This window comes from Amblyomma maculatum, chromosome 1 (genome assembly GCF_055883805.1).
Source record: "Amblyomma maculatum isolate TAMU_Amacu chromosome 1, ASM5588380v1, whole genome shotgun sequence".
In the NCBI taxonomy this organism is placed as follows: domain Eukaryota; kingdom Metazoa; phylum Arthropoda; class Arachnida; order Ixodida; family Ixodidae; genus Amblyomma; species Amblyomma maculatum.
Genome location: NC_139344.1, coordinates 261302360 through 261316554, shown reverse-complemented (window position 1 = coordinate 261316554; position 14195 = coordinate 261302360). Strand labels below are relative to the sequence as shown.

The 14195-nt window shown below is 44.7% G+C and overlaps 1 long non-coding RNA gene across 1 annotated transcript; it reads right to left on the bottom strand.

Moving 5' to 3' along the window:
* Positions 1-8821: 8821 nt before the first annotated feature.
* On the bottom strand, positions 8822-10850 carry LOC146206374 (uncharacterized). The gene is made up of 3 exons (XR_014704436.1): positions 10711-10850; positions 10260-10366; positions 8822-9212 (listed from the first exon to the last, which is right to left on the bottom strand). It is a non-coding gene; the product is annotated as an uncharacterized LOC146206374 (long non-coding RNA).
* Between the last annotated feature and the right edge of the window lie 3345 nt (positions 10851-14195).

Below are 14195 nucleotides of genomic sequence, written 5' to 3'. Positions count from 1 at the left end.
GTGATTTAGTACAATCATGTCGTATCTGCGCTCTCTCCTGACATGATCAGTGACCTGCAGGATATTCTTATAAACTCATGGGAGATGCCCTCATCAGCACCTCAAGACCAAAGTACCCGAGAGAACTATGGCGTAAGAACGCTCTCACCTACAGCAGCTCCTTACTGGTGGACCTTGACGACTGTCGCCTTTCACAACTGCTTCACCGGATTTGGCAGCTCCTTGGTGAGGACTCACCACCCATGTTCCGCTGCTTCGAGAGCTCTTCTTCAGCTCTTGCTGATGCCCAAGCATCTGCATCTTGCCTTCCCAGCAGCCAGTGACACAACCATGGAGCTGACCAACCAGGTTCATGAGGTGGCCTTCCAGCAAGCCACAGCTGTCTCACCACTGGCAGACTCGGCAATTTCCTGCCTCGAGGCCTGTACTGATGAGCTTACTACCTCAGTTGACACACTCAGGAGCCTGTCCCAAGAGACCATTCACCATATTCCAGTCACCACTTTCCATCGCGCACAAAGAGCCATAACTTAACACTGCTGGTATGACTGGCAATTCCTACATCCTGCCACTAAGTGCATGTCTCGTGGTTGGGAAAAACCCCTCAAGACCATTAATGGCAACTCGTGGCTCCCCAATGCGGCCACCTTTCGTGGTTTGGTTTGTGGGGTTTAACGTCCCAAAGCAACTCAGGCTATGAGAGACGCCGTAATGGAGGACTCCGGAAATTTCGACCACCTGGGGTTCTTTAACGTGCACTGACATCGCACAGCACACGGGCGCCTTCCTTTTCGCCTCGATCGAAAAGCGGCCGCCGAGGCCGGGAGTCGATCCCGCGTCCTTGGGAACAGTAGTCGAGTGCCGTAACCACTGCGCCACCCCGGCGGGGTCCTTTTGTGGTAATTGACAAGACCTGTCATAATCCGTTCCTTGTCAACAATGGTGCAGAGGTCAGCGTGATCCTTAAAAAAAAAGGCCATCTTGCCTAGCTGGCGGGGCAATCGCAACGGGCTGCCATCCCTTCGACCATAGTGACATATAGACTTCGCTCCCTCACCCTCAACTTGGTACCCTGCCACACATTTTGATGAGTGTTCGTCATCGCTGATGTTGACCCAATCATCAGCGCATATTTCTTATCGTACTTTAACTTGGGCTTCATTCAGCATGCAGCCCGACAGACAGCTTCACTCGGCTATCTATATCTTGCGTCGAGTCTAACCTTGTCCCCACTGGCATCGGCATGCTGATACCATCACCTCCTTTGAGAACATCCCGGTGTGATTTCAGTAACTGACAAAGCGTTTAAATCTCACCCAGCCACCAAAGCATATGGTGTGACCACCACCACCAGCACGATCACACCTCTTGTTTGGTGGTCACCTGCTAAACGGGAGTTCAATCATGATGCAACTCGACATTATACACCCATCATCCAGCGCATGGGCTTCATTCCATCTCATATCTAAAAAAAGATCCAAGTGACTGGCGTCTGTGCGGTGACTATAAGTGTTGAATGCCAAGACTGTCCACGACAGCTATCCACTGCTTCACATCACATCTGAATGGCTGCACCATTTTTAACAAAGTGGACCTGGTTAGGCACATCACCAGATACCCACTGTGTTTGCCAGCATACCTAAAGCAGCCATCACAACTGCGTTTGGGCTGTTAGAGTATGTGTGGATGCCCTTTGGACTTCAGAACCCAACTCAAACCTTTCAGCAGTTCATTGCTAAGGTCACAAGAGGCCTCCCAGCTGTGTTCGCATACATCGATCATTGATGTATGCGAACACAGTCAGCAATATGTCTATAGATAACGAGAACTACCTGCGTGCAGTTTACAGCACCTCCAACAGCACGGCCTGGTTGTGAATTCTGACAAGTGCATATTCGCCGTTTTCATGCTCACTTTTTGAGCCATCACAACTTATAGCTGAATTGCCAGTTGCTAATATTTACTTATTTGTCAACTTTTGCAAGAGTGAAATTCTCGCGGGAACAAAAAAAAAAAAAATTCCTTTGCAGGGTTCAACTGCATGTGCTCCACATTTTGACGGTTGAAAATGAAACTTTCAGTGCTCCGCAACCATTATGATCTGCTGAAGTGGACTAAAGCATAAGTCAATGCAATGGGTGCCAGAGGTTTATATGTGAAATACCCCATTTTTACTTTCAAATGAGGAAGTGCTTACTGAGGAGTTCGAGGAAGAGAGAGATGCGTGCAGACTGTTCTGGGCTTTGGGCCGTTTGCAAGCAGCCTTCATTATTCAAACGTTGACCTGTATTAAACCTATTTCATCCGCTACATTTGGTGGAGGTGCTGGGTAAAACATCCTGGGAATCCAGCCAGTGCCTCGTCGCAGCCGCCATGTGGCAGGTGTTTGCCACCTTTATCTTCTCAAGAGTGCCTTCCAATAGCTACCATCCAAGCGACGCAGACTCAGGAACAGTGAGCTGAAGAGACGACAACCTAGAGATCAGCAAAGCGGCTCAGAACGGCTCAGCTTACTGAAGTGAGCCGGCTCATTTGAACGGTTCACCGGCTCACTTAAGCCTGGGTCGCTCAGGAGCGAACAGTGGTCTATTGGAGAGAGAGAGAAAGCCAACTCTGCCTCTCTCTCGTTCACTGATACGCACCCATTTGACCTCCCGAAACTTAACGAAAGCGTGGAAATATTTGTGTGTCCATCCTGTCTCCCCTAATGGTGACTACAAAATCTCAGTAAACAGCAACATCCATATTTTTTTAGGCTCGATTCTTACTCTTTATGTCCAGTTTATGTCCACGAAGTCCAAGAGAGGACTTCGTTCTTTTGGTACCCTATCGTTTCAAAATTATCTGAATAACATTGGCCATCATTAAACACACTGAGAATTATCCTTAATAAATACTTTGGGCCATCAATCTCTAGCCCAAAATCTCTTGTGGACTGACTGTTAATAAATACTGATAGTGACAATGTAGACAGATATAGATAGTGAATTATAAATATAGAGAAAGCAGATTACCTGATTCGAGGTCCCTCTTATATTCCCGGAGACAGTGAACTCAAGAGGAGCCTGAAGTATAAATGCATCATTTTTTTTAATGCAGTGTGCGCTTTGTAGCTTGAGTCCGCGTTAGTCCTTTTTCACTTTCTAAATCCCCCCTCCCCCCACATGCTTTCTCTAGTTGATTCGTTTTTCGTATATTCCTATAACCCTGTTCAACTTTGCGCCAGTTTTTCTCAATGCCCACAGCTCTCAGCGCCCCGGCTTCTCCCACTGCTTCCTTTATTCCTGGCAACAGGTTTCTGGCCCAGTACCCTAACCCAAACTTGTTCAACCTTCCTGTTTTTGCCGCCACATACATACACCGACCGTATTTAATTCATTCATTCATTTTGTATCTACTTCAAGCCGAATCGCTCGCCATTCATGCTGTGAAGTGTGGTTTTAATTTTCATAAAGCATCTGTTCCCGTTTTGAGCACACGACGCGCTGCAGTCAGTGCTGTTCATGACTGAACCAGATATCTTTTTTCTGCTGGGCTGGCTGCGGAAGGGGCCATGCATTCCACATTCGCCCTGTTGTAATGCAGCTTGAGAAAACTATACATAGCAATTATTGAAAGCAAAACAAAAGACGCACAAAAACAGCGGCGACCACCCGAAGCATACACACATTGCGGCTACCAGGTCGCCGGCGCGGAGCCTCGACACGGCGCCGAAGCAGCCGACCAACTACGTGCGAAGGATTGTGCAGACAGCACACTTTTTTCTTTTCTTTATATGCCGGCCCAATCCACCTGTGCCTGACCACTGGAGTTGCTTTCTCGTACTGCTAATAGATGGCGCTAAAGTAGCAGCAAACAGAAGACCTAACTCTGGCAGATCGGTTCCTAACAGCACTCCAAAAGAAACGCTGCTCACGGTTCCCGATGGCTCACTGAACCAGCGGCTCTCCAAAAGAACCACTGCTCACTAAGCGACTGCTCTCCAAAAGAGTGGCCGCTCAGTGAGTCACCACTCATTCTCGCTCTTTTAAAAAAGCGGCTCGGTCAAAAGACAGTCGAAGGCGAGGAGATGTTTGCGAGGAAGGGCGGGAAGCATGGCCTCAGAGATCACCCCCGCAAGCGTGGGGATGATCTCGGAGGCAATATGGGACAGCAGACACTTTCTCACAACACTAATAAATGGCGCCGAATTCAGAGGATAGGGAGCCTACATGTTGCGCCGCGGCGCCCGGCTTAGGGTGGTGACATCTCATGCTAGGGTTCCCTATTTTGGCTAAAAACGGCAGTCAGGCTTGGTGGGCCGCCATGTTGGTTCCCAGTTAGTGCGGAAGCACTTAAGCAGGTATGACAACGATACATCTATAAAGGATGATCATGCACAATGAAGAAAAAATACAGGACTCCGTCGCGCCGCAAAGGAGTCCTTTGTTCCCCTTACTTTTTCTTTCTTGTCAGTGTCGAGACTTCCCACAGTATTTGGTTTCTAGTATTTGGTTTCAGTATTTAATTTCTAGGGAGCTTCGCAGGACAAAGGCTATCGATCGAACGGAGCTTCAAAGCAGTGGAGAGACTGCTAGAGGTTTTGGAGGATATGCAGGAGGTGCGCCTGCCAAAGACACCCTAAATCTGCGTACAGGCTATTAATCGAAGGCTGAAAAGAGTGGGCATACTGAATAGGGTTAATAAAATCTGTCGTGCTCCAAGCAGTTAAAAAGGCAAAGACACCAGACCTCTCCCAGGCCTCAAAGAGCAGAAGCGGCTTGGTGGCTGAATATCCAAGAATGATGAGCGGACAGCACACAGGGGTGCAATAGCTGCACCAATTGCATATTTTGATACGGCTACATATTTCTGCACCAAGCTGTGCATTAAGCGTGAAATTTGCGCCATGCTGTGCCAAAATTCCCCGACTATCCACAAAAGTTTGCCATACTCAGTGACAACTTTCTGCGGCCGTGATATAACCAATCACGATGCTTCAGACACTGTAGCATGCGTCACTGGCATTTTAGTTTTATTTTGAGATGGCGTCATGGCATTCCAATGGCTACTCATATTTTCTTTGCATCCATGTGCTTTCACCGCTTTCCAGTTCAGTCACTGTCTATGCGCTGAAGGAACCCTATAACGCAAGTGGGCTGTTTGTGACAAGGCACCACTGCTATTGCTTCCGTGGTGGGCCGTAGTGGTACTTGTGATTTTGGAGCAATACTTCAACCCTGCATTTTAAGTGCTGCATGTTTTTATTGGATGTATCTTAGTTTTTTATGCGGCTCATGGAAGTTTTCGATATCCTGTTGGTTCGTTCATGTACACTAAGGTTATTTTTATACTGTCTTGTCGATAGACTCACTTTCCCATCATCAGATAGTGTAGGAGGTGGCTTCTGTGTTTCATCATCAGCCTGACTATACCCACTGCAGGGCGAAGGCCTCTCCCATCCACTTGACCCCTGCGAACTTCTCAACCTCATCCGCTGCCCCCTGCTACGCTTTCCTTCCCTTGGAATCCAGTTTGTTACCCTAAGCGACCATCGGTTATCCTCTCTTCGCATTACATGTCCTGCCCATGTCCATTTCTTCTTCTTAATTTCCACTAGAATGTCGGTAACTTGAGTTATTTCTCTGACCCACTCTGCACGCTTCCCATCTCTTAATGTTACCCCTACCATTTTTCGTTCCATAGCCCTCTGAGTTATCCTCAACTTAAGTAGAACCCTCTTGGTTAGCCTCCACGTTTCAGCCCCATAGGTGAGTACAGTTAAGATGCAACTGTTGCATACTTTCCTCTTGAGTGATACCAATAAGCTGCTAGTTATAATCTGCGAGTGCTTGCCAAATGCGCTCCATCCCAATCTTATTCTTGTTATTTCCTTTCCATGGTCCGGGTCTGCGGTTACTACCTGTCCTATGTAGACATATTCGCCTACTACTTCCAGTGCTTCGCTACCTAACATAAACTGCTGTTCCTTGGCTGTTGAACATTACCTTAGTCTTCTGCATATTGATTTTTAAGCCCACCTTTCTACTTTTCCTGTCTAAGTCATCAATCATTATTTGCAGTTCATCCCCCGAGTTACTTAGCAAGGCAATGTCATCAGCAGATTACTGAGGTATTCTCCATCTACCCTGATCCCTAACTGCTCCCATTCCAAGTCTCTGAATACTTCCTCTAAGCAAGCTGTGAATAGTACTGGGGAGAGCGTGTCTCCTTGTCTAACACCTTTCTGTATGGGAATTTTGTTACTTTTTTATGCAGAACTATGATTGCTGTGCACCCACTAAATATATCTTGCAGCACTTTCACGTACGACTCGTCTACCCCCTGATTTCGCAATGCCTGCATCACCGCCGAAGTTTGTGCTAATACAACTGGAGGTGGAACATGTGAAATCTATTTCGAACATCAGAAGGTCGAGAAACGCACAGCAGCCTAGCTATTGAATTCCATAATGCCGTAGTGGAGCCCAAGACTGCCAAAATTAACATTTATGCATGCTGCAACATTGAAGTACTATAAGGTATGCATTGTGCATGAAATACATAACCTAATAATCGTCCACCTCTCCTTTATCAAAATATTGTCAAAGCCACCGCCAGTCCACAAGAAGTATAATTTACAAGCCGAAGATGTGCTCGCTCGTCGGTTTTCTTTGCTTAACACTTGCTTTCGGCATTTGCCATTTCGCCTTTTGGTCGGCGTTTCTTTTTGTCTGTTTCTGTATTAGCTTTTTAATCAACATTTTGTCTTTGCACTGCGCTCGCTTCTGGACACAGGCTGATCGCAGTCACTGCTTCAAATTAAGCTCTTTCGAAGCTGCCCTCGCACAACACGAGCTGTGGATTTCACAGAGTAAAACAATGTTTTTTGAGCCTTGCAAGCAACATGAAGTCCCATGATTAAGGTTGTCAAACCGTGCTAAATGAAAAAAAAAAAAAAAAAGAAAAGCATATTCTCTAGCTTTTTTTTATTTAGCCTCTTCAATTTTATGATTCACATTTTTGTGTGTGTGATAGCATGCCTAGCAGTACAAAAAGCTTATTTACAAAAATAAATAGTACAAGCAGCATCGGTGATAGGTGGCCTTTGCTAGATTTCCTTTGGATCGCATTCATACAGTCCGATATTCACACCTCTTCATTCTTTTGTGCCGAAAGTAAAGTTTCTTCCCTGTTTAACAGCTCCAAAATTTGAATTAATTTTTTTTTTCTTGTGAGCTGATCCAAATATGAATTTTATTGCTCTAAAACGAAGATTTTGCTGCTCCAAAAATCGCTACAAATCTTATTTGAGCTCTTGCACCCCTGAGTACATCCTTTTAATGAACCACAGTGTGAGTAATCAGTAGTCTTTCTTGAATGGTTAGTAATTGGGCTGGCTCACTATTTCCTTATCTCAGCATCATTCCACATTACAGCAATGTGGTGGGTTCGAGTTCCATTCACAATTTTCTCAAATGTGTACCAGCTATGGCCCAGCCTGGTGCTTGGCTTACCAGGGAGTATGGCTTAGGAAAGGAGGAAAAAGGAACTGCATATGGGCTTCTGCTGCACGAAGCGGACTTAGGGTTGTCTAATGGTGGAACGAATCGTGAATTTTGGTTCATGACCCTTTTCCTGAAGTGAACTAGAATACCTTTCCCAAGCATCTTATCCCAGAAGAGTCCAGAATCAGGCCGGGAGAAATCTTGTACCCACCAGCACCAGGATCGAAACTGGTACCTCCTGAATGTGAGGCAGATTCTGTCACAAGGCCATCATGTCTTGGTGGGATAGTAGCCCTAGCTCGGGTTCTTGTTCTAATGGTGCTCAACGTGGCTTTGGAAGATCTTAAAAAAGCTTAATGATCGTTCATGAATTCAGAAAGGCCTTGGTCACAGGTGCGCTGGTGTATGCAGTACATTTTCGTCTTTTTTTTTTTTTTTTTACAGAGCACTTGGGGTGGATTCACACACCAGATCCGTGTCATTCCGTGATGATCATGGTTAAAGGATAATACTAAGTTTGTTCTTGAAGGAACTGACCAAGCTAGAAAAAATTTCATTGCAAGAAGACATCAGTGCTCAGCATACTCACCAATGTTCTTAAAAAAAAATAATATACACTGGGACGAGCTGTCTGAAAATTTTCAGGAACCTCATAGCTGTGTTTTTTATTTCTGAAACTTAGCCATTGTCAAATATGTTAAGCTAGCATGTAGAACAATGTTTCTGTAACACTGATAGTCTTTACCTGAACACACTCACACACACACAAAAACTGGATCGGTGAAATTTTGTGTTTAGCTCTGCACAAATTTAGTTAAGCGGCAACAAATTTCATGGATATATATTTTATAGACAAACAATGCCATGAAAACTAAAAGAACAGTGGGCAATTAGATTATGTACTGACCAAAAATATTTTGTCATTTTTGTTTTCTTGGGGTATTGTACTAAACTTAAATCTAACATATTGGACCAGCCAAAGACACGGGAACACAAGAAAAAGAAATGCTGCGCATTCAGAAGGTACCAGGTTTGATTCCAGGTGCCGCCAGGTACTCAACAGTTTTCCAACTGGTACAGGACTTCCCCTGACCTGATGCTTGGCTCTTTTGGGGTGAAATGCTTTGGAAATGGGTCTCAGACCAAACAGTGTTGTCCCATGTACTTCTTTGTATTGAGTTCCCATGTCCTTGGCTTCCCATGTCCATGTCCAGCAAGTTAGGTTTGCACCAACTGGTCTGCATGGCCACTATGTAAAAAAATATATATCAGGAAGCACTACAGATATGTTGCTGTGCCCCCCCCCCCCCCCCCCCCCCCCCCAACAGGGTAGGCACCTAAATTCACCCCTGCTACCGTGGTAAATATGCTCTCAATGACCTCATTGGATTTTCTCCCTGTCCATTGCCCGGACAGACTGTTTCCATATTGGAACATAGATACATGCTTTAGTGAAGGCCTCCAGAAATTTCAACAACCTTGTCTTTAACTTTAAATGCGTGTCAACATCGCACAGTTCACGGCATTGCTTTTCACCTCCATTGTAAAGGGACTGCCGCAACCAGGATTTCATCCTGTGTCCTTGGGTTTAACAATTGAGCACCCTAATCCTGTGCCACCGCAGTGGCTATTACCTATGTGGGGACGGAATCAAGATGATGAACAAAAGCTGCAAATCGCCTCCAAGGGATTCCTGTTTCAGCACACGCACCAAACAGGGAAGGGCCTGGAAATCGGAACAATGCAATAAATGCCGGCTCCTGGGAAAGGTAAGACATGAATGATCCCGCTGCAACACAGAATGAAAGTATAATGCTAGTAGCTGTCACATGGCACTCACATGGAAACATTTAATGTTCTATCAGTAAAATAAATTGGCCTCAACCAAAAAGAGCAAATAAAATTTGCCCCTAGTGTCAGCAGTGCATTTGCTGTTTGCAAGATAACATATAGGAAAGCGTGAATATGATTTGGCACTGTAAACCAAAGAAACACGGAGATGAAGAAATGATAAAACAAACTTGGCATTTCCATGTGCGTTCCTTTCGTCCTTGGCCTGTTCGCACAGCCAAACCACACTGCAGTGGTGTGCCAGCTAGCCCATCAAAGCATGCTACTGGAAAGCTCTTCGAGCAATTATACAATTCTATTTTCTACCATGACAGGCCTACGTGGGCACTAGTATCTCTATATGGAACAGACTGGTTCAGCCTAGTCCCACCTTGTGCACCTGAATGCCCTCTCACTGTATTTGACAGCTACTGGAAAATATGCACCAGCATTTATTTTATCAACGCGCTACAGCTGAAAGAAGCGATTTCACCAGCTCTAGTCAGGAATACAAAAAGGATCTATACAATGGCCACAGAAATAGCACTGTCACTGAGTAGATTTGCTGGTGAACATTGAAAAACATTTTTTTTACCGTGCCCATCAACAGCAATTACCTTGTATGGTGCACAAGACAATATACAGTCATAACTAGAAACAGAATTTGAATTCACCTGGAGTTGATAAAAAAATGTCATTAATATTATCACGCTTAGCTAAAATGTAGCTTAGCTAAAATGTAGTCGTATGACCGGGTTAGTCCCATCTAGTGGTCAGAACAGTCCGGCAGATATGTACTGGCACCCCCACCCCCCTCACCCTTTTCTACTGCTTTGGCTGTGACGGTGCTGACCGAAATGCATGCCCAGTGCCAAACTTCTATTTCATATAGTAGCGCTCTTGTGGAGCAACCTGTTTTTGCCAGCACACATTTTGTACCCACCTTTCATGAGGCACAAGGCATTCATGGTGCAGGAGAGCCCAAGAGCAGAAGCTGCGACGTAGCCAAGATCCCAAAATCGCTGTGCAGCAAGAGTATTTCGGCACACACTGAAACGAAAAATAGAAATGGTTGCTCTTGCTAAGACAGGGCTATTCGGGAGCAAAACGGAGGCGCACTCGAAAATGAGCCGCCGGCGACCGATCGAAGCATGGATATTGAAGGGACTGCCTCCTGGCGCACGGAAAAGAGCTTCGTAGATCCTCCACGCTTTACTTGAAGCCACCGACTCACAGCAAGATGCCGCAAAAAGAATTGAGATCACTTAGCAATAACGCATCGATGCAGACAAGCTGTATCGTGAGAAGAGCGGCGCCATGAGCTCTCCTAAGTTGGCGAGGAAAGTACGGGATGCCACCGTAAGTGTTTTGCGCTGCATTTTCGCTGTACTTACGAAAGTCTGAAGAAACTTGCAAGGATAGGTGTCACCCAGTCTATTTTGCAGAATACATTCCAGTCTGGTCAATCTGAAACACGGCGCGAACAAGCCTCCCGCTTGCTTGTACCACTGCGCGCCAAAATTGAAAAGGAAAAAAAAAAAAAAAAAGCGGCTGCGGAGGCGACGATAAAAAAGCGTCTGGGTGCGAGCGTACACGCAAGCAAAAAACAAAAATAAGCAATTTATTACGTCACATCCGCCAGATTACAAACAGATCCTCCTCGCCTACCTTCTTTCTTCTCGCGCATGCGCAGCTTACCAAGATCGCGCGGTGGCGACCGGCAGGTCACCCCCAGTAGGCCAGTGGCACGTTTCATGCGGAGCTTTTGGATCATAACTGGTTTCATGGACATGATAGCACGTTCACTCGAACACGAGTTACACAGATGAAAATCGTAACTGGTCTAAATGATTTATGGAATAATTTCGGCACAATGCAGTTGGTTTCAATTGTAACTAAGCTTGGAAGCAACTGATATCAACACCATGCAGTTACGACTGTTCACTTCCTTACATTTTTTAGAAGTTAAAACGTTAAAACCATGGAGGAAATATTTTTTTTTTCCTTCATGGTTAAAACCGCCGTGTAGCCACTCTATCAGCCATGAATCGTTTGAAAAGTCTGAAGCTAAAAGTTGCAGTACAGTGTACGAGTGAAATCTTACACTAGACCAGAGTTTCTAAATAGAAAACTATGCACCTAGCGAAAAAGCCACGAAAAAGCTGTGTGGTTTGCTGTTGAGTTTCGTGTTCAGAAGACAAAAAAAAAAAAAAACAATAATATAAAGCTGTGTAAAGCCAGTAAAGCGGCGTATGCAGAAATTCTTGCGGGCCTGAAGCTACCCAGGGTTTTTATTCTCTTCACTCCTGTTTCGCTAAGCTAACCAGTATGCATGTACAAGCGCGCATATATCCGCAAGGCAGTCGAGTTCAACGTTACTAGATTTGTCGAGGTGGAGGAGGAGGAAAACACTATTTTTTCGAAGTGGCAGTAAAGGTAGAAGCGTAGAAGGGCACTAGGGAAGTGACAAGAAAGTTGAAGATACATGTTCCGGTAGAGAATATGCGCTACTATATCTGGGTACATTTTTGACATATAATTAGTGAATAATAGTGGAATGATATTATTAGATATAAAGAATTCTTTTCAATATTGTTTCTCGTGCGTATAGTGATCCGTTTGCAAATCTAGGGTTTAAAGAACTATAGACACCAAATTTTATTGGCAGTTTTCTTTTTGTTAATGATGCAAAAAAATCTCGTATAAGGATCACCACGTGGTTTTTAACTACGACCGCTAAGTTTATATTTTATTTTTTTTTTCTTGTTAGTTTCGGTTTCAACAGCAGAGGGTATACGTGTGACGTCGCAGTCAGGTCATGCGAGGCATAAAAGAAAAACAAAACAGCGATATAATCGCCGACTTTTCACCTTCAGTAATTCCTGTCTTTGAGACAGGCTGGCTGGTAAGACGACACAGGAACGCTTATATCGCTTTCATTCATCCCTCACGTGACCTATACTTGATTTTGGCGCCACAGTCATCGCTCGATTGTTGAAACCGAAACCGAAACTGGTGAGAAATTCGATTATAAATTATTCATCAGCAGTAGGCGAATGTCATGAGGCGATGCATGTACAGTATATTCATGTATATGTGTATATATCATGGAGGAAGAAAAGCTTAGGAGAGGCCCTGACGTCATTTTTCTGAAGCCGGCGCGGCCGCGCCGCGACTGGACTCTGCAACGTCTCTCCTCCTCCTTTGCCCTTTCTCCGCGACGCTCACGTACCTAGGGCCCTTAGCAACGCTGTTGCTAGTGGCCCGAGTTTTCATAGCAACGCGTTGCCGTTGCTAATGGCCCGACTTGGCTAACCCTAAATTTTGACGTCACTTCCGCCACACTTTCTCCAATGCATTGGGAATGGCAAGGGCCTCTCCTAAGTTGTTTCCTTCCTCCATGGTATATATATATATATATATATATGTATATATATATATATATATATATATATATATATATATATATATATATATATATATATATATATATATATATATATATATATATATATATATATATATTGGAACAATTATTTATTGACGTTTCGGCTGCGGGACCGGCCTTTGTCAGAAAAAAGCGCATCAGCATGGTGTTATAATAACATAATCAAAAATATGTAGTCCAAAAAGGCACGTGGCGAACCAGCAACATGAAAGTGCAATGGCGTAAACAAGATGTCATAGAGTTAATACAAAGACTCTAGAGGGAAAGCTGCCCGTTCAGCCAATGCATTCGAGGGGTGACCGCGTGATTGCCGCCATTATCCCACTGTTCATTGGTTGCCAGATCAATTTTACTTGCTAAATCTGGCACATGAAGATGGTTTGAAGCTGGCAACTTAGATCGTGGGAAGATGGCGGCGTGCAGCTAAACGACGGCGGGCGGCTACTGTTCAGTAGGTGCTGTAAACAACGGCAGAATCGTCGCGTGTGGAGCATTTCTTGTGATATGTTGCGTCGCGTACCTACTGTAACATCACATAGGTGTCCTGATTCTTCTGAGTTGTTATCGCAAGGCCGGCTATCCCTGCGATTGTTTCGCGCTTCGCATGCATTTCGTCCGTCGAGCGCACATGCATCTCCTCTGTGCACGATCACCTGAAAATATGTCAGAAATTTGCTTTGGCGCAAGACGACGACCACAGTATATTAAAAAAAAAAAAAACAGTGACGAATTCCACAGCAACGGCCCTTGGTCTAACCGGGATGGCTAGTGCTGCATACAGTAAGCTACGTCTGCTACGTCTGCTCGCAAACATGGTTTCTAATTGTTCTACATCATTCCTTTATGGCCAAGAAGGTGCCTGAAAGATTATATAATATGCTTGAAACTTGAAAACAATGTATAGAAATTTCGTACAGTTGTGTTATCGGCAGCGGTTTTTAAAACTTTTGTTCAAACCTTTGTTCATTTTTGACGCAGTGAGCAGAAACTGTGCTGGCCACAATGATAAATTTGATGATGGCGGCGAACCAGTGAGAAGCTCGTTTCCCTGCCCAGCTTTCCCTCTAGAGTCTTTGTATTAACTCTATGCAAGATGTGATTACGATTACGTATCGCGATTCCAGGTCAGCGGCGTTCAAAAAGTAATCAGTGAAGGCGAACTGCAAGCATATGCGGTGGTTATATAAGAGAGAGAGAGAAAAAAAAAAAATGAATGTACGAGAATGATGCACAGTAGTGAAAAAATTATTCAGAGATTACTGGGACATTAAGCAATACAAATGAAACCGCGCGTGGCAAAAGCACATATGGTTGAACGTATACATGGTTTAAAAAGAGGGCACCAGTCACGACCCCAATATGATATTTGCAAGGTCGTCCAATGGGACGTATTACGACAGGCAGGTTAATTTTCCAACGCTTTCATTATTT